At 30.8% G+C, this 22721-nt stretch overlaps 1 long non-coding RNA gene across 1 annotated transcript; it reads left to right on the forward strand.

The window, feature by feature from the left end:
- The first annotated feature begins 348 nt into the window (after window positions 1-348).
- On the forward strand, window positions 349-696 carry LOC142223884 (uncharacterized). The gene is made up of 2 exons (XR_012718941.1): window positions 349-437; window positions 506-696. It is a non-coding gene; the product is annotated as an uncharacterized LOC142223884 (long non-coding RNA).
- Window positions 697-22721: the final 22025 nt, after the last annotated feature.

Genomic DNA, 22721 nt, shown 5'->3' on the forward strand with positions numbered 1-22721 from the left:
TACCAAATCGAGATTTTCTTCCCACATGAACATATCTGTTTTGTCATATTTGTAAAAGACTATTAGCAAATAAGGTTGATAAAGACTTTCTCAAAATATTAAAATATTTTGTCAAAGCTATTGTACCATAAATCTGATATCGACTCAAAAATGTCTACACAAAAGGTACTAAATCATTCGCGGGGGTACTACGGTACTGACCGGGGTGAAAAAGGTTTGAAAACTCGTAAATGTCATCACAACCATCGCGAACTGTGATGGGGGAAGCATATCAAAAAGTACAAAATGTACATGAAAGTATTTTGCCATCACTACTGTTAGAAGAGCCATTTTATATTTTGTGAAACGCCAAGCGCAACCGGCTTGTTATATTTTATTTAAATAAAAACGAAAATAAAGTTCTGAAAACATAGATATTACGCTTAAAATTGTGAAAGGTATATGGTGAACAATTTTCGACTTTCCAAATAGTATAAAGTGATCGTTTTTTCAAATATTTTTCCAGGCATCGAAAATAAACAAACTGGCTGATAGACGCTGCAATATGTAACTTGCTACTTAAAACTCAACATCATTCTTTTATTAATGCAAAAAATTATGTTAAATGTGATGAGATAAACCGAAAAATGTGATGAGATAAACCGAAAAATATAAGAAATTATAAATGTTTAATCAAATCAATAAACATCTACACAATCGTGTTTTACTTGACCACAATGATTCTTCTAGAATTACCTTAAAATGCACTTTTTCTGATAGTTTGCAGGGGTTCTTATTGGCGTCCTTCGAAATTGATCTAAATAGGCACCTAATAATTGCACTGATGAGAAACTTTTTCGTAGTAACTTGGCGTGGTACAACTTCTCAATAATGACGGCGCTTTTCCGACGAGTTTTTGATGTCGTATATGATTGTTTTCGACGTAGTCGGGATTTTCAGAAGCGCCCCAAATTCAAAAAATGTTGGCAGGGAATGGTTTCTATAATTTTTTTTCGCAAGAATGAACGTAGTACCGGCCTTTTAATGTAAATGTGTGATAAAAGTGATTTATATCCATCTATTTTTTCTTTACAACCGCTATAGAGACCGTTTAAGGCCGGTATGCACCTCTAGCGAAAAATTTCATTCCCATAAGAAATGCATTGCTATTTATGCTAACGAAATTTTCGGTAGCGTTCAATTTCGTAAGCCTGTACGCACCTCAAATGAAAATAACAGGTTTGTCAAAAGCATATTTTGGCAGCAAACATTTAATTTATTACAATCATTGTGTGCGTAAAAGTTTTAAAAGGTCTGTAAATAATAAACAATTTATTTGAGGAATATTTGGAGCATATATTAACAATTTTTAAAAGCGATTAGCTGGTTTAAAATTTGTGTACACAGCCCTGTTTTTTTGTTGTAGACTCAAATAAATTTTTGCTACCGAAAATTTCGCTAGAGGTGCATACCGGCCTTTAAGGGAAAGTTTAACACGAACAAGCACATACATTTCGAATGAAGCACTCATTAAAAGGAGAACTGAACTGTAATTATTGTAGAAATGTGAAAATATAAATCCTTATCTCTCTACGCGGGCTAATTAAAAAAAAATATTGAGCTAAACCAAATATCTGAAGCGGAAGAAGTTTGCCAAATGAACGGTGATGCCAGATTGAATTTTATGGAAAATAATTTATTTTATTATTATTTCGGCTTGAGGTCCTTTTAATAAAAAATCCTTTTTACGATTTTTGATTACTTGTTAAATTTATTATCCATTATTTCGACTAACATCGTGGATAATAAATTTAACAACTAATCAAAAATCGTAAAAGGGATTTTTTATTAAAAGGACCTCAAGCCGAAATAATAATAAAATAAATTAGAACAACAGGTCAACAAAACTAAGGACATGGAAAATAATTTTTAAAATGTATGGGCCTTTTTCAGGAAAAAGAAATAATTGACATCTGGTAACGCTAGCATTTGACAGTAACGTAAGCCATGCGAACGAACGAAAGGAAGTTAGAGAAACCCAATTCTACACGAATGTGATTGACTACGGTTCGTTCGCAATTGCTTTCGTTCGGATATCAGAAATAGGCCGTAATGCTTTTAGTGCAAATATGTGAACAAATTGGTTTATATCGATCTATTTTTCTTTAAAAGATCCATATAGACTAGGGCTGTCATTCGGGATCGATTTTTAAAAATCCCGGGATTCGGGATTTTAAAATATAGAATCCTGGGATTTTCTGGAATATTTTAAGTAATAATATCTACGCCAAAAAATTGTTATACATTAAACCAATTAACAAAAAAAAAAGAACATAAGCAATTTCATTCGTTTTGTTTTTTTATTGTTGGTTTTTGTTCTTTAATCATTGTTGTTCTTCTATTGATTTAAGCTTAAAACCATACATTGACTAAACTACAAGTGTAGCTTAACCAAGAGAGGAAAAGAATGTTTGTCAAATTTAATGTTAAATTGCTATCATACTTAACGAACACTTACAGCCTATTTCTGATATCCGAACGAAAACAATTGCGAACGAACGGTAGTCACTCACTTTCGTCTAGATTTGGGTTTCTCTAACTTCCTTTCGTTCGTTCGCATGGCTTACGTTAAGGCCGGTACTCTGTTCGGTTTTCGCGTTGAAACTCCATACAAAATTAAAAAATGCGAAAAACTAGCGAAATTTTTCCATTTGTGGTACTTTGTTTTTTCGAGTTGAAAAACTGACGTTTATAGCATGGCGCCATTTGCAATGTGAATTAAGAAATAATTTATTTATTAAAACTATTTGTGTGGGTTTATAACACAAACACGGATTATATTTTTGTTCCGAAACTATACAAAGGATCAAAGGATCAGCAGATCAATTGCCCAAGGAAAATAAAATGTTAATTTTGTAATAACAAACAGCAACCACCAACCTAATTCAATATTGCTCCCTGTAAAATAGCGCTCCAAGTTTGTAACGTGGTTTTGTCGTCGGCTGAGGTAGACCAGTGGTCGTCCAGGATCAACTTTAAGGACCCACAAACCTTAAATTAAGAACACACGATTTGGTGGTTTTTATACAATAATATTAGTACGAGCTTTATTTATTTGACCTTATATACGTATAATGTTTATGTCTGCACGGTACGCTGAGGGGCGGTGATTTATTACGTAGCCTCTTAGTACTGAAGTCGGCGGTTGTTGACGATTTGGTTCGGCTAAAGTCGTTGTTGCGGTGATGATGATCGGTTGGTGATTCGGTTGACGGTTCGGTTGATTGTTCGGTTGATGATTCGGTTAATGGTTCGGTAGCGGTGATGGTAGTTGCTGGTCAGCCGTCGGTGGCTGGTTGTGTTGGTTTGGTCGGCTGTCGATGGTTGGCCGATGTTGATGATTCGGGTGATGCGGCGATATGTTGATGAATCGGGTGATGCGGCGATACGTTGTTGATTCGGGTGATGCGGCGATTCCACGTGGATAGCGATGTTGACAATCCGGGTGAAGTGGTGATTCGGTGTTGATTGTTGATTCGTTGTTGGGTTAGTAACAAAACTACAAACTATTTGTCGAAACTACTAGGGGAAGCAAGCTAATAGCCGAAGCTATTAGTGCGGAAGCAAGCTAATCGTCGGTGAAACGATTAGTGCGGAAGCAAGCTAATTGCCGAAACAATTAGTGCGGAAGCAAGCTAATAGCCGAAGCTATTTGTGCGGAAGCAAGCTAATAGCCGAAACTATTAGTGCGGAAGCAAGCTAATCGTCGGTGAAACGATTAGTGCGGAAGCAATCTAATAGCCGAAGCTACTAGTGCGGAAGCAAGCTAATCGTCGGTGAAACGATTAGTGCGGAAGCAAGCTAATCGTCGGTGAAACGATTAGTGCGGAAGCAAGCTAATTGCCGAAACAATTAGTGCGGAAGCAAGCTAATAGCCGAAGCTATTTGTGCGGAAGCAAGCTAATAGCCGAAACTGTTAGTGCGGAAGCAAGCTAATCGTCGGTGAAACGATTAGTGCGGAAGCAAGCTAATTGCCGAAACAATTAGTGCGGAAGAAAGCTAGTAGCCGAAGCCACTAGTGCGGAAGCAAGCTAATAGCCGAAACTATTAGTGCGGAAGCAAACTAATAGCCGAAGCTACTAGTGCGGAAGCAAGCTAATAGCCGTAGCTATTAGTGCGGAAGCAAGCTAATCGTTGGTGAAACGATTAGTGCGGAAGCAAGCTAATTGCCGAAACAATTAGTGCGGAAGCAAGCTAATAGCCGAAGCTACTAGTGCGGAAGCAAGCTAATAGCCGAAACTATTAGTGCGGAAGCAAGCTAATCGTCGGGAAACGATTAGTGCGGAAGCAAGCTAATTGCCGAAACAATTAGTGCGGAAGCAAGCTAAATGCCGAGACACTTAGTGCGGTGGTAGAGTTCCTGTCGCTTAGTGTGAACTGACTGCGGTCGTGCCACTCGTCGTGTTCAGTACCCTTCGGCTGTCGGGAGACTCTTGCTCGTTGTCCAAAAACACCGAGTTTATATTCTCCCACAGCCACAACGTAGATGAGAATTATGCTCATAGCAAGCAAAAATAAATTTGTCTCAAAGTCAGATTGCCATATAAATTATTTTTCCCATACCCACCCAGACTCTATTGAATGACAGTGTATGTGGTATGTGGTATGTGGAGAGTAGGGCAGTGGGTATGTGGCCATAAAAGGCACACATACATTAAACAACAGGAGGCACAATCAAATAAATCTATGTACGGACGAATGCAATACAAAAATGTATTTCGTTCCGTTACAAGTTACCTAAATAAACACCGCTTTCTATGTGCGGTTTCTATAAAAATTTTTCGCAAGAATGAACATAGTACCGGCCTTTACTGTCAAATGCTAGCATTACCAGATCTCAATTATTTAAATTTCCTGAAAAATATCCATACATTTTAAAAATTATTTTCCATAAAATTCAATCTGGCATCGCCGTTCTTTTGGCAAACTTTTCCTGCTTCTGATATTTGGTTTAGCTCAATAATTTTTTAACAAATTAGCCCGCGTAGAGAGATAAGGATTTGTATTTCCATATTTCTAAAATAATTGCAGTTCATTTCTCCTTTTAATGTGTGTTTCATTCGAAATGTATGTGTTTGTTCGTGTTAGACTTTCCCTTAAACGGTCTCTATGGTTTTATCTTTAACTTTTATCACATATTTACAATAAAAGCTCTAATCAATTTCTCAATTATTAAGTTTTTCCTATTTATAAATGCCTTTTTCCACAAAACGAAAGGTCTTTACTAAGTGAGTAGATTTGACATTTCAGTTCGTCAAAATGTGAACGAATCGAGTTAGAGAAACCCAATTTTAGAGCTTACGTTACGTCTTCGTTCGCATTGACTTTCGTTTCGATTTTCGTTTAGATACCCCTTAGAGAAACCAAAATCAGCTGTTTTTCGTTTTGTATGCGAACGAAGACTAGAATTCGGATAGCAGAAATAGGCTGTTAGTCCATCACTATTCGCATGAAAGTATTTGGCCATCACTATTGTTACAAGAGGCATTTTATATTTTGTGAAACACTAAGCACAACTAGCTTCTTATAATTTATTTAAATAAAAACAATAATGAAGTGCTGAAAACATAGTTATTTCGTTTAAAGTTGTAAAAGGTAACATTTTATTTTTCCTTGGGCAATTGATCTGCTATTCCTTTGATCCTTTGTATAGTTTCGGAACAAAAATATGGTCCGTGTTTGATTTATAAACCCGCACAAATAGTTTTTAATAAATAAATTATTTCTTAATTCACATTGCAAATGGCGCCGTGCTATAAACGTCAGTTTTTCAACACGAAATAACAAAGTATCACAAATGGAAAAAATTTCGCAAATTTTTCGCATTTTTTGGTTTTGTATGGAGTTTCAACGCGAAAACCGAACAGAGTACCGGCCTTAACTTGCAACTTGTAGCTCAACATCAATCAACATCATCATAAAAATATGTTAAATGTGATGTGATAGTTGTATAAATGTTATATATATGACAATCTATAAATGTTTAATAAAATTAATAAACATCTAAACAATCGTGTTTTACTTGACCACAATGATTCTTTTACAACTATCTTAAAATGCACTTTCTCTGATTATTTGAAGGGGCTCTTATTGGCGTCCTTCTAAATATATCCCTAAGGGCACCTACTAATTGCACTCATGCGATACTTTTTTGTAGTAACTTGGCGTGGTACAACTTCTCAATAGTGACGGCGCTTTTCCGAGGAGTTTTGGATATCGTATACGACTGTTTTCGACGTAGTGGGGATTCTCAGAAGCGCCCCCACATTCAAAAAATGTTGGCAGGGTCCTTACATTTTAATTGTTGTACCATTTTTTTATAAAATCGTTATTATTAAGGTATTAACTATACATTCGCGTTACATATGATATGTAGCCGTTGCTAAATAAGTAAATAGGCGAGTAATTACCCTGCCAGCATTTCAAAGTTCCATTTCATCCTCATCGCTACCACAGACTCGTAAATGTCACCACAACCACCGCGAACTGTGATGGGGGAAGCATATCAAAAAGTACAAAATGTACATGAAAGTATTTTGCCATCACTACTGTTAGAAGAGCCATTTTATTTTTTGTGAAACGCCAAGCGCAACCAGCTTGTTATATTTTATTTAAATAAAAACGAAAATAAAGTTCTGAAAACATAGATATTACGCTTAAAATTGTGAAAGGTATATGGTGAACAATTTTCGACTTTCCAAATAGAATAAAGTGATCGTTTTTCAAATATTTTTCCAGGCACTCTGTCTCCATCGAAAATAAACAAACTGGCTGATATACGCTGCAATATGTAACTTGCTACTTAAAACTCAACTTCATTATTTTATTAATGCAAAAAATTATGTTAAATGTGATGAGATAAACCGAAAAATGTTATATTTATAAGAAATTAAAAATGTTTAATCAAATCAATAAACATCTACACAATCGTGTTTTACTTGACCACAATGATAGCCAACATTTTTTGAATTTGGGGGCGCTTCTGAGAATCCCCACTACGTCGAAAACAGTCGTATACGATATCCAAAACTCCTCGGAAAAGCACCGTCACTATTGAGAAGTTGTACCACGCCAAGTTACTACAAAAAAGTATCGCATGAGTGCAATTATTAGGAGCCCTTCTGGATACATTTAGAAGGGCGCCAATAAGAGCCCTTTCAAACAATCAGACAAAGTGCATTTTAAGATAGTTGTAAAAGAATCATTGTGGTCAAGTAAAACACGATTGTTTAGATGTTTATTAATTTTATGAAACATTTATAAATTCTCATAAATATAACATTTATAAGACTATCACATCACATTTAACACATTTTTATGCATTAATAAGAGATTGATGTTGAGTTACAAGTTGTAAGTTAAATGTTGTAGCGTCTATCAGCCAGTACTTTTATTCCCAATGGAGGCAGCGTGTCTGGAAAAATATTTGAAAAACTATCACTTTATTCCATTTGGAAAGTCAAAAATTGTTCACCAATTTACTTTTCACAATTTTAACCGTAATAACTATGTTTTCAGCACTTTATTTTCGTTTTCATTGAAATAAATTATAATAAGCCAGTTGCGCTTGGTGTTTCACAAAATATAAAATGGCTCTTGTAACAATAGTGATGGCAAAATACTTTCATGCGAATAGTGATGGCAAAATACTATCACAGTTGGCGATTGTTGCAGTGTCACTTACGAGTCTGTGGTAGCGATGAGGATGAAATGGAACATTGAAATGCTGGCAGGGTATTATCAAAAACATGTATGGTTACTGTTGGTTACATAGGTTACTATTAGTTACGTACGTTCTATTGGTTACATTTTACATGCCACAGGTTATTGTCAAAAACTTGTTTGGTTACAACTGGTTACGTAGGTAACTATTGGTTACATAGGTTACTGTTGGTAACTAACATTAAAATGTAAACCAAACAAATTGAAAATATTCAATATCTTTTGTTTACCAACATTAAATTTGTAAACACAATTGACATCTAGATGTATCTGAATTTTGTTGTTTTTATTTTTTTGTAATACTGCAACTACCTGGTATTTATTTTACCATGCATAATTGCTAGGAAAATTTGACGACGGAAAAAACGAAATTTATGAATATATCGAAGTATTGGTAAGTATCAAGGCATATTAAAGAGGTAAAGTCATGCAATCAGGTGACTAAAATCCACATTCATCTTGTCAAAGGCTTTGTTTACGTTTAGTAGGTTTGTTTACATTCTTTGTGTACATAAATATTACAATACAACAACACTACACATACACAAAATGTCAACTTAAGTGACCTGCCATTTTAGTTTGACTTTCTAAATATCGTCGGGTGTACACACGTTTGCTCGTGACTTTACCTTTAATTAATATGCCTTGGGTAAGTATAGTATTGTTACGAATTTGATATTTCTAGATTTAAGTTTATTTAAGTTAGTTTCCGTTAATTAAAATTTCGAATTGTAACGATAAAATTACGTCATAACTTGTTAGAGTCATTTCTTTATTTTCTAGTACTTTTCTAGACATCTTTTTTGTTCTTAGTTTTCCAATCGTTCATTGTAAAAGTAACACCTTTTGTTTTACTGTTATAATTATCGGTAATATGACCAAAATGCACTAGCCAAGATAAGAATAAGCCTAAAAGTATGTGTGCCATATCACCTGTAAAATAACGCCCCATAGAAAGTTCTAGATAGCCGAGACAATGAACATAAGTCGATAAATATGTGCAATGTCGCCGTGCGACATCTACAAGGTAGTAGCTTAATCTCGAAGGTTGTAGGCCAATTAGCGAGAACATTCGAAATCGTCATATCTCGGTATATAAACCCCTAGCGGAGAGAGCAGTCAAGTCAGTCGTAAGCTAGAGTTTATACAGTACACATCGTAGAGCAAATACAGTTTGTCAAGAAAGTGTTTTGACAATGGGATAAAAATTATGTTTTGTTCCAAAATTAAATATAATGAAATTTTAAAAAAATATTTTATTATGTATTTTGCAAAGTATACATACGTACACAGAATTAAAAATTTAATAAAATATTTAATATTTCAATTATTTCTAGAATTTGAAATATTTGGCAATGTCAAAAGACTTTCTTGACATACTGTTAGTGAAACCAATCAGTTAAACAAATAAATTGTAGATTGTCGTTATTTGGAATGAACTGTGTTTTAATTATCGGGTAATTAAGTACGCCTCAATATAAAAACGTAACAATATTGTTACGTTTTTATATTGAGGCGTGTTTAATAACCCGACAATTCTTTTCAAATAACGACAATCTACAATTTATTTGCTTAACTGAGTTTCACTTATTTGCTCTACGTTGTGTACTGTTTGCGTTTTAGTTTACGACAGACTTCACAGCTCCTTCTGTCAGGGGTTTATATATGACGATTTAGAAAATTCTGGTTAGTCTGGCCTACAACAATCTAGAACATTCTACAAGTAGCCGGCAGATGTCGCACATCAGATTATGCTCATAGTCTTGCCTACAACTATCTAGGATTGTGCTCAACAATAACACAACAAAAGGGGTTACTACAATTATTGTGAAACTAAGAACACAAAATATGTTTAGGAAAATACTAGAAAATGAAGAAATGATTTTGAATGTGATGACGTAATCTGACCGTTACAATTTGAAATTTTAAATTAACGGAAACTAATTTCAATAAACTTAAATCTAGAATTCTCAAATTCGTAACAATATGTTTTAGCACTATTAATGCTTACTAATACGAAACTTCTTTCATGAGATGCGCACGTGACAGACAAACTCCTTCCAAACTTCTTACAACAGACGACTTGAGGGATGCAGTTAAAGTGATAAAAACTCGTTTTTTAAGTCGGTTTTTCTCGGTTTAAAAAAGACCGGACCTTATTTTAAACCCGGTGGGCGGTGTTTTAAAAAATAAATAACCGGCCCAACCGGGTTTTTCCAAAAGTAGCAAAACAAGCGTTTAATATAATATAAATGAGGGAAAAATACTTCAATGTTTTAATGGAAAAATAACAATACCGTAGATAAATATTAAAATGTTGGATTTTTTTATTTTTTGGTTTGACTTTTAGTGAATATTTCTTAAATGTTATTAAAGAATGTTGAAAGCCTCAACAACTAATTTTTTTTATATACTGCAGTTGGCTTTCGAAAAATCATTTTTTCAATATAAACAGAAAAAAAATTCACAAAAATTTTTCCAATTAAAATCTAATTGAGTTTTAAAAAATATTCAATTAAAACTTTAATTGATTCAAAAAATTTTTTAATTGAAACAAAAATCAATCACACAAATTAATAGTATCAATTAATTTTTTAATTGACTGTCAATTAATTTTTTAATTGATACTATCATTTCTGTGATTGAAGACATTTCAATTAAAAAATTAATTGAATTAAAAAATTAATTCAATTAAATGTTTGTGTGTATTCACAGATGGAGCTCACTTTCTTCAAATAGGTACACCAAATTAAGTCGAGTAATAATTTTGTTAACAAAATATAAGCACGAATTGAATTGAATAAGCACGAATTATTTATATTTCATTGAATTATCTCTGGGATTTCTTTAGAAACCTAACGTATTTTATTTAACAGCTTGGACGAATACCAAGTTGGAAGTGCGCAGATAACACATTTGGAAAGTTTTCTTATTTCAGTTTACATTGAAAATAAAAAATCGAAAGTAGGTTTTTATGATATTGTTAGGTTTTTATATTGAGGCGTATTTAATAAAACACAGTTCTTTTCAAATAACCACAATCTACAATTTATTTGCTTAACTGATAGATTTCGTAACAATATTAAAAACATTGTTTCTACCGGTCCATCGAAAATGGCATTTTATATAAAACCGACAATCGGTGCCGAACGAAAAACCGGTCCACCGGTTTTGATCACAGTGCTAGGAAGTATATCACAGTGCTAGGAAGGAATATAATCAATACCGCGTTGGAATGAAAGCCTAATACCGTTGTTAATACATCAATACCTTTAAATATTGATACCGTTTAGGTATTGTTTTCAACATCATATTGGCACTTTCATAATACCGTGTGGTATTTTCAGTTCCGTTCGGTATTATTATTGGTTAGAACTATAACGCCAAAGGTGTATATGAAATAAAATATCGATAAATTATTTATAAAGAATTTGTTTAATAATTTAAAATATATGTTTTTATTGTTTCCTTGGTACCATGCATCTGTGAAGTAAACTCAAACTGCATCTTGCAGTTTGCAAATTGATTCACAGTTTCTTATTGGATTTCTTATCTTAATTATTAAAAACTGTTAGCGGCATCTGTATGTAGTTTTGAATGATATGCATGTATACCAGTTTATGGGTAGCCTAAAACGTTGTACTAATTTATTATGTTTGCATCGCTAAACTACTCCGCTATAGATGGCGCGGCGTAAAGCATAAATAATTATCAGGCGAGTGCCCTCTATATGACAGTTTCAATAATATGCAATAATTTGTTTAGTTTATAACTAGAGAAAGTCATACAGAAAAAAGCCGGGTTAGAAAAACTGACGGCATGGAAGAAAAAGCCGTACACAAAAAAGCCGGATTATGAAGAAAAAAGAAGTTGAAGAAATAAAAAAAGAGAGTAGTAAGTTTTATATCAAAACGACGAAACAAAAAACGTAACAAAACAAAAACAGGTAAGTCGTTTTGTTTTTTGAAAAAATGCCATAATTGTTAATTTTATTTTCTTCGTCGTTGGTTTTTAAGTATGAGAATGCCATCCCTTACATTTTCGTTCCAGCCATGACTTCTTCTGGGCAGGGCTGTGGAGCCGGAGTCTTGGAGTCGGAGTCTGAAGATTTTGCTGGAGTCGGAGTCGTAAAAATTTTTCTCGACTCCGACTCCGGCTAAACCAAATTTTTTAAAACACTTCACATTTTTGTAACTAAGCAAGTTTTTACGCAAATTAGTTTCCATTCGTTATTCATTCGATCAATGTACAGCATGATTGTAAATGAAAATCAACTTCCAATTACAGCTATCTTTTTATGTTTCCTAGAATGTTAGACTAGCAAATGGGCTGGATTGATCCATTTTAATGCCCATATCAGTTTATTTGAAATATTTCGAACAATCGAAATTATTTTTTTTAATTTTATTTTAAGGCCATATACATATGTGGAATATTGACAGAAAATTTTTTCAAAGTTGTTTTTTATAGAAAATTTTGTCAAAATGTTATTTCTATAAAAAATTCTATAAAACATTTTATTTCTATAGCAAATTTTGTCAAAATTTTATTTCTATAAAAAAATTATTCAAAATTTTATTACTATAGAAATATTTTTTTCTATAGAAAAATTAGTCAAAATTTTATTTCTATAGAAAATTGAGTCAAATTTTTTTTCTATAGAGTATTTTGCAAAATTTTATTTCTATAGAAAAATTTGCAAAATTTTGTTTGTTACACAAAAGTTTTTTTAAAATTTTATTTCTATTGATAATTTTATTTCTATAAAAATTTAAGTCAAAATTTTATTTCTATAGAAAATTTTGCCAAAATTTTATAGTAATAGATTTTTTTATTAGAAAATTTGGTCAAATTTTTTTTTCTATAGAAAATTTAGTCAATATTTTGTCTCTGTAGAATATTTTGCAGAATTTTATTTACTACACAAAAATTTTTCTAATTTTTTTTTTTATTTATTTTGTTTGCTACACAATTTTTTTTAATTGTATTTCTATTGATAATTTTTTCAAACTTTTATTTCTATAAAAAATTTTGCCAAATTTTATTTCTATAAAAATTTTATTCAAAATTTTATTTCTATATATTTGGTCAAAATTTGATTGCTATCGAAAATTTTGTCAAAATTTTATTTCTATAGAAAATTTGGTCAAAATTTTGTTTCTGTAGAAAATTTTGCAAAATTTTATTTCTATATAAAATTTTGCAAAATTTTATTTATTAGACAAACATTTTTCCAAAATTGTATGCTCACTGATACTTACTGCTAAGTCGAAAACTTGTAGAAATTACTCAAATTTTCAAATTTTTCAATGAATGAATCATACACGCTCACAAAAAATCGCTTCTGTAACATATACTCCCAAACATATTTTGCTTCAAGCATATATATTTTTGGGTATTGCCCAAACATTTATATGTTTGATCTCTTCCAATATATAATATGTTTGAAAGCATATTGGTCTAAACAATATATGTTTGGGTAGTCTAAGTTCCAAACATTTTGTATTTTTGCATCCAAATTCAATAATGTTGTCTTCCAAAAAACAATATGTTATTATGTGACCATATAATATGTTTGGAAGCATTTTGCGCCCAAAAATATTATATGCTTAAAAAAAATTCTCCCAAACAATATTGTGCTCAAAATTTTATTTATTTATTTATATATTTACAATCATAATGAATTATGAAAATAAACAGGTAATATAGGTGCTAACAACATAGGTTTTCGACCTGAATGCTCAAAATTTTGTTTCTGCCCAATTGTATATTCCCCCACATCTTTCTCACTTCCACGAGATTTTTTAGTTCTTAGCACCTTTTTCTGTAATACAAACATTGTAGAAGAAATTATTCAATTGTATGATTTTGATTTTTAATTTTACCTTTTGCCGGACGGGGATTCGAACAGCGGACCAGACAGCCCAAGGAAAAATAAAATGTTAATTTTGTAATAACAAGCAACAACCACCAACTTAATTCAATATCGCTCCCTGTTAAATAGCGCTCCAAGCTACTAAACACATATATGTTTATAGGCTATTTCTAAATTAATATATGTTTGCATCCAAGCATATTATATTTACAAACATTTTATGTCCTAAACATAATATGTTCTAACATATTAACATATATGTCCCAAACATGTTATGCTAGTTTATGAACATTATATGCTTGCACTCAAAAATATTGTGTTTAAAAATTTGTGTTCCAAACATATAATGTTTATAGCCATATGAAAACATATGAAAAACAGTCTTTTTCATCCGTGTAAATGCATTTTTGCGATATTGTCTAAACAATTATAAATATTTCCCAAATATTGCTTGAGATTTTGTAGAAGTCTGATTTGAGATTTTATCAAAATGTAGATCTAAATACAAAGTATTGCAGAGTATATTATAATCGGCCCGCCTGACTTTAGACTTTCCTTGCATTTTTATTTATTGTTAAAATTGTGTTACGTCCCATAACGTTAGATTTAAATTTTAAGTACATAGATTTTGTAGAAGTATATACAATTTTGTCTAAATCGATTCAGATTCAAATTCATGCATATGGGAATATAAACCTTTATATAGCTCGCAACAAATTTAAAGGATTTGAGATAGTATCAATCATTTTGGTCCACAAATACATAACATATACTGTTGGTATCTTCTCATATTATGATGGGTATTTATATCATTATATTTATATCATTTATTAAACATTGCCCTAAATTTGAAATATAGAGTTCAATTGGCATCTAATGTGAAATTAAGACCTTTCTTTGCACACATAAATAAATACGATACTTTATATCGATCCACTTACGGTACCCCCACAATAGAACTACAAATTAGTGGTATTAAAATGAGATTTAGTTATATTACCCGGAGTCGACTCCGGTGTCGGAGTCGAGCTGATGAAAAATGCTGGAGTCGGAGTCGAGCAAAATTGGTTCGACTCCACAGCCCGGGTTCTAGGTATTGGGGTCGATACCGCCGCCGAATATATCGACACAAATTTAGTAGCCAGTTAATCAAAAATATCGATTTAATCAGAAATATGTATTAATAATTGTCGTATTTTTTAAAAATTTTGAACATTCCACGTACAATCAATCAATTTCAAGCTGCTATAATAATTTTCCAAAAAAAATAGCTCAGAAAATTTGAAGCCAATGTAAATTTGATTCTAAGATTGGTTGTACAACTAGTCTCATTACCATTCAAATAACATTAAATTGATTTTATAATGGATAATGGTCCGCCGCCGAATGACCAAATGTATACCAGCTTAGCTTCAAGCCGCCGCCACTGGAGGCAAAAAGAATGAAAAATTTCGATAAAAGTACGAAATTTGTCATTGAAACTTTTCATTAAAAGTACGAAATATTTCGTACTTTTTACGAAAAATTGTAAGAAAAAAATTCGTACTTTTTATGAAAAATCTTGGTACTCTTTATGAAACAATTTCGTTCTTTTTATGGAAATGTTTCGTACTTTTTATGAAAAACTTTCGTCGTTTTTATGGAAAATTTTCTTACTTTTCACGAAACAATTTCGTTCTTTTTATGAAAAATGTTCGTACTTTTTAAGAAAAATTTTTGTACTTTTGTTTCAAAAATGTTCGAACTTTAAAAAAAAAATTAAAGTCGAAAGTGCATTTGGTTGTAGTAACATGTGTGAAAAATGTCATCACTACTTTACATCTTAAGTTTTTGAATAATTTTTAGTTTTATTGATTCACTTTTATTCATAGCGCGCTATCACCTAAATGAGAAGTAGCATAGACATGCATAAAAAAAAATAAAATAAAGGAATACACTCAAGCACATTATCAGAGGCAACGGAAATTTTACAACTTCAATGAAACTTCTTCATTATTTTAAAGAACATACAATGGTGATCTAGATTGACCACACCAAAGGGCAGAGAACTACATCGTGCAGTCATGAATATGAACAATATAATGACACACCATTCCACAACTATGTGTCCAATCTAAGTCCCAACAAAAACTCCGACTATTCCCTCTGGAAGGCAGCAAAATTAAAAAACAAACCAATCGCAATACTAAAAGGCAACGGACAATGGACCAAAAGCAGTATCGAAAAAGCGACCGAATTTGCAAATAATCTCCACTTGATGGTCTCCTTCTAAAGACAGAACTGGCAAAAACTATATATATATATATATATATATATATATATATATATATATATATATATATATATATATATATATATATATATATATATATATATATATATATATATATATATATATATATATATATATATATATATATATATATATATATATATATATATATATATATATATATATCTATATATATATATATATCTATATATATATATATATATATATATATATATATATATATATATATATATATATATATATATATATATATATATATATATATATATATATATATATATATATATATATATATATATATATATATATATATATATATATATATATATATATTTATTTATATTTATTTATATTTATATAAATATAATCTGGACTATTTGGTAGGAAATACCATTTTAGAAATACGATTTGAAATTCCACGTCATAAACGGCGCTTTTTTGTCTACAATCACGAAATTATCTAATTGAATTAGTTCTTAATTTTAATTTCATCAATCACTGAAATGGTACTGCTAATTACAAACCAATGATACTGCTAATTACCAACCAAAATTAAATTATTGAATCAATTAAAATTTTAATTGATAATCTTTTTAAAAGAAAGTTTTAATTTAAATTGAAAAGTGCTAGCGATATTTTTTCTGCGTGCCCTCCAATGAACTAAACTATAGTAAAATTGACCTTACGATTTTTTTTTGCGTGTCTAGTTTATAATTCTTTTAAATTGTAGGTCATCTATAATATTGTATTTTAGTTCAATTTTACAACACCATAAGATTTATATACCCCTACCAAGTTAAAAAGACAGTATTATTTTGGTTTACTTGATTATTTTTTGGGAAACCCGATAATAAAAATTGGTTAACACTCTCTTTAAAATGTCGACGACTAAACTATTTGTAAATCAATCATTCCACAGTACAGAGAAATTAAATAATTAAAGGAACAACAAACCGTTTTACTATTATGAAAATTTTCATACATTAAAAGTAAACTTTAGTTATTTAAGCAAAAGTACTTTATTAAACAAACTTATGATGAAAGTTCTTAATACAATGTTTTTTGTGAATAAAATTATGACCATGTGGAACAATAAAGTAGTTCATTTGAATTCGCTGTAATAATAAAATAAATATTCTAGTTGAAAGAAAGCCAAAATGTTAATATAAAACTTACCAATTCTCTATTAAATTGTACGCTGAGGGGAAATATAAATTTAATTGGAGGTTACTCTGAAATTACATATTTATTTTTTACATTAAATAAAAACATTAAATTGGTTTCCAAAAAAAATCTAATTAATAATAATAATATGCATAAAAAACAAATATTCTGGTTAAGAGAAAGTTAAAGAAACCTTACTAATTCACTATTAAATTACAAGCAGAGGAGTAATAAAAATATTTCCAATTTTCTAAAGGGTTTTTCTGAAATTAAATATTTGTTTTTTGCATTAAAAATATTAAATTGGTTTCCAAAAAATTTGATTAAAGAAATACTAAAATAAGGTATTAGAAACATGTAATTTTGATGATAAAAAGCTCATAAAACGTAAATATTCTAGTGGAAAGAAAGCCATTTTTGAAAAGAAAACTCATCAATTCTCTATTAAAAATTTGTTCGAATCCATCTGAAGTTGCTTTGAAATTAAATAATTTTTTTTACAACAAAGAAAAACATTAAACTGGTTTCAAAAAAAAAAAAAATAACAATAATAAATAAATGACAAATAATAATATACGTAAAAATATTCTTTTTAAAAGAAAACCACATTAAAAAAATACTTACCAATTTATGACTAAACTATACGCTGAGATATAACAAAAAATTTTCCAAATGCATCTGCGGTTACTCTGAAATTGTATATTAATTTTTTACATGGAATAATAAAAATTAAATTAGATTTCTATAAAACAATTTCAATATACTTTGCATTTCAGCATTTGTTTTGCTAAATATTCTTAATAAATTTTTTTCTAAGCTACCGATCATCACTTCGCCATCGTACATCTCATCGCTAAAATATTAATAACTTTCATTTAAGAGGTCTAATAATATATGTCTCAAAAAAACCAAAATATTCCACACCTCATATTCCCTTGTTGCATACCTGCTAAAAAGATGCAACAGCCCACGACAACGCCAACTATACAACTGAAGCATGCCAAACAAAACCAAACAAAAAAAAACAGAACATTCCTACAACAACAAAAACACATGTGCCTTCATTGAAAACAACACCTCATCCAGACAAATAAACCATCCGCGAATAACAAACACTCGCACACAAACCACTGAAAGAACAAAAATAAAAACAACCCCTCGTTCAGATATGCACAACATACCCAGCACTCGGTACCATTTCTCATTGCTCTCAATGCATGCTCTCACTCTCAAACAAAATTCAAGTAACATCATCTTTCCATTAATCAGCAGTGTTGCCAATTTGGTGCTTTTAGCACCAAATTTACTGCTTTTTGATTTCTAAAAAGCACCAAATTGCCTTTTTGGTGCCTTTTCAAAAAAAGCACCAACTTGGTGCTTTCTGGCATTTTCATTTAGTGCTTTTGGTGCTTTTTTTATTTTGAACAGTATTAAGTTTAATTGATACAAAAATTTTGATTAGACTTTCAAGAGCCGAAGAAACTCAAATTTATTGCCAAATATAGAATTTGTTTGTTTTGAAGTTGGTATTGATTATTTTTTAATTAATATTGTTATTTAGGGTATTCTGTAGGAAAGTCGAGCGATGAGTGTCGAATTTTCGAATTTGGTAAAGATGTCATTAAAAACGTTTGTATCAAATTCACAAAAGCACGCACAACTGAAATAGGACTCCTTCCATATATTAATATAGACTCCTTCCATATATTAATATTTTGAAAGTTGAAAAACATCACTGATCAAAATGAATTGGACGAAAGCATTAAAACCAGTGTTGCCAATTTGGTGCTTTTAGCACCAAATTTAGTGCTTTTTGATTTCTAAAAAGCACCAAATTGCCTTTTTGGTGCCTTTTCACAAAAAGCACCAACTTGGTGCTTTCTGGCATTTTCATTTAGTGCTTTTGGTGCTTTTTTTATTTTGAACAGTATTAAGTTTAATTGATACAAAAATTTTGATTAGACTTTCAAGAGCCGAAGAAACTCAAATTTATTGCCAAATATAGAATTTGTTTGTTTTGAAGTTGGTATTGATTATTTTTTAATTAATATTGTTATTTAGGGTATTCTGTAGGAAAGTCGAGCGATGAGTGTCGAATTTTCGAATTTGGTAAAGATGTCATTAAAAACGTTTGTATTAAATTCACAAAAGCACGCACAACTGAAATAAGACTCCTTCCATATATTAATATAGACTCCTTCCATATATTAATATTTTGAAAGTTGAAAAACATCACTGATCAAAACGAATTGGACGAAAGCATTCAAACTGATCAAAGTGTATACTTGAATAGCGGTTCATAATGGTGAGTACTAAGTTCGAGTTTTGCCGCTAAAGTGAAAACTATATCTGTAAAAAAGGCATAAAATTATGTATATTTGCTGCAAATTTTATTATAACTTGATGGGGAATAGCCAAAAGCAAATTTTCACAAAGTTTATATTCCTTAAAATGAATTATTAAAGAAATTGTAATTGTAAAAAAATGACTATTTTAGCAGCTAAACTCGATCTTAATACCCACCTTAACTTCTTAAAATTCAATTCACAAAAGTTCTATAATAGGTACATCTTCGGAAGTTTTTTTTTTTTTTTTTTTTTTAGTAGAGCATTTAATTTTCGATGTTGTGGTGGAAGGTGGTATGTTAGAATTTATAATATATTTTTGGTGCTTTTTGGCCTTGGGGAGTTGGCAACACTGATTAATCACATTCCACTTTGCCGAGAAAGATCTCTGTACTACGCATTAGTTCATCACATCTGCTGACAATTTGCTCTATGAATAATATTCGTAGAGGAACACGATGAAACGTTTAACTTAAAATTTCTAAAAATTACATGAAATGTTATCCACCATTTTTGACGAAAATGTCTATAAATTTAATTACATGTGAACTAACAATATTTCATTGGGAAATTTTCTACCAACTTTTATTAACTATACGAATTGCCAGTAAGAAATTGCTATACGCTTTTATGTTAAATTTTCGAAAAAAAAAATATTTTCTCATACAAAAAAATCTTATAGTAAATTGCACTTATTTTTTAGAAAGAACTTTACATTTCCCTAGTAGTTTTATAGTATGACAAAAGAATTTTTAACTACCAGTTAAGTAATTTTTTAAAGAAATTTCCATCGTATTTTATAGGCCATGAACTAAACGATTGCTACTTAAAATTTGTAAAATTTCCTTTCGAGTTGTTAATTTTCGTTGAAGATACGAAGAATGAACTAAAATTCTCGAAAATTATTGTAAAAATCTTCTTAAATTTACGAGACATTTTTTGTGTGTGTGTATATATACCTAAAATGATGGTAAGAGATCTACATGAGCCACTTTAGTTCTATATATAACTATAAACCGATGGGGACCTTGGTAGGCAAGACCGTAGCCAGGATTTTAATTCGGGGGGGTTCAACATAAAAAAATATATTCATATAATCTCATGTGTAGAAAATTTTATTTATGCATAGGTATGTATACAATATTTTTACAATATTAAATTGAGCCGACGGGCTTTTTGGGCAGCAAATAAATCAATGACTTCTTCAGTCGGCACATTTATTCGGCGATGGACCGACATTAATGCCAATCCATTGAGTCTACTCTCGCTAGTCGAATTTGTAAGATACGTCTTTAATCTCTTCATTGTTGAAAATGAAAGTTCGGATGAGTACGTAGTAACTGCAGGGATGGAAAATGCAGTACTATAGTACTTTTTTCAATACTTTTTCACCCCGGTCAGTACCGATTTAGTAGTTTTGTGTAGACATTTTTGAGTCGATATCAGATTTATGGTACAATATCTTTGACAAAATATTTTAATATTTTGAGAAAGTCTTTATCAACCTTATTTGCTAATAGTCTTTTACAAATATGGCAAAACAGACATGTTCATGTGGGAAGAAAATCTCGATTTTGTAAAAGACATAGTCAAAAACAGGATTTTATTGATCTTCAAGAATGTTTTAGTCGAAAAAAGAATGCGATTCTATATTATCGATTTTTTATTTCGGTAGAAAATGTTGTCAAAATTTTATTTCAATTGAAAATTTTGTAAAAATTTTATTTCTATAGGAAATTTTTGCAAAATTTTATTTCTATAGAAAAATTTTTCAACATTTTTTTTCTACAGAATTTTTTTGCAAAAATTTTTTTTGATCCCCCTCATCCCCCCCCCCCTGAATACGGCCTTGTTGGTAGGGCATATAATTACAACCGTTTCGGATTAAATTTGTTCTTCCAAGAAGAGAAATCTAGGCATCAGTCAAATTGGTGCCTGGCACTTTTTTTTAATAACTACCAGTAATACCAACTCCTTCACCTTCCTGCACAATAAGCTCGCATAAAATTGAAAAAATACACGCTCACAAAAAATCGCTTCTGTAACATATACTCCCAAACATATTTTGCTTCAAGCATATACATTTTTGTAAAATTATTGTAAAAATCTTCTTAAATTTACGAGACATTTTTTGTGTGTGTGTATATATACCTAAAATGATGGTAAGAGATCTACATGAGCCACTTTAGTTCTATATATAACTATAAACCGATGGGGACCTTGGTAGGCAAGACCGTAGCCAGGATTTTAATTCGGGGGGGTTCAACATAAAAAAATATATTCATATAATCTCATGTGTAGAAAATTTTATTTATGCATAGGTATGTATACAATATTTTTACAATATTAAATTGAGCCGACGGGCTTTTTGGGCAGCAAATAAATCAATGACTTCTTCAGTCGGCACATTTATTCGGCGATGGACCGACATTAATGCCAATCCATTGAGTCTACTCTCGCTAGTCGAATTTGTAAGATACGTCTTTAATCTCTTCATTGTTGAAAATGAAAGTTCGGATGAGTACGTAGTAACTGCAGGGATGGAAAATGCAGTACTATAGTACTTTTTTCAATACTTTTTCACCCCGGTCAGTACCGATTTAGTAGTTTTGTGTAGACATTTTTGAGTCGATATCAGATTTATGGTACAATATCTTTGACAAAATATTTTAATATTTTGAGAAAGTCTTTATCAACCTTATTTGCTAATAGTCTTTTACAAATATGGCAAAACAGACATGTTCATGTGGGAAGAAAATCTCGATTTTGTAAAAGACATAGTCAAAAACAGGATTTTATTGATCTTCAAGAATGTTTTAGTCGAAAAAAGAATGCGATTCTATATTATCGATTTTTTATTTCGGTAGAAAATGTTGTCAAAATTTTATTTCAATTGAAAATTTTGTAAAAATTTTATTTCTATAGGAAATTTTTGCAAAATTTTATTTCTATAGAAAAATTTTTCAACATTTTTTTTCTACAGAATTTTTTTGCAAAAATTTTTTTTGATCCCCCTCATCCCCCCCCCCCCTGAATACGGCCTTGTTGGTAGGGCATATAATTACAACCGTTTCGGATTAAATTTGTTCTTCCAAGAAGAGAAATCTAGGCATCAGTCAAATTGGTGCCTGGCACTTTTTTTTAATAACTACCAGTAATACCAACTCCTTCACCTTCCTGCACAATAAGCTCGCATAAAATTGAAAAAATACACGCTCACAAAAAATCGCTTCTGTAACATATACTCCCAAACATATTTTGCTTCAAGCATATACATTTTTGG

Source organism: Haematobia irritans, chromosome 2 (genome assembly GCF_050003625.1).
Source record: "Haematobia irritans isolate KBUSLIRL chromosome 2, ASM5000362v1, whole genome shotgun sequence".
Classification (NCBI taxonomy): Eukaryota; Metazoa; Arthropoda; class Insecta; order Diptera; family Muscidae; genus Haematobia; species Haematobia irritans.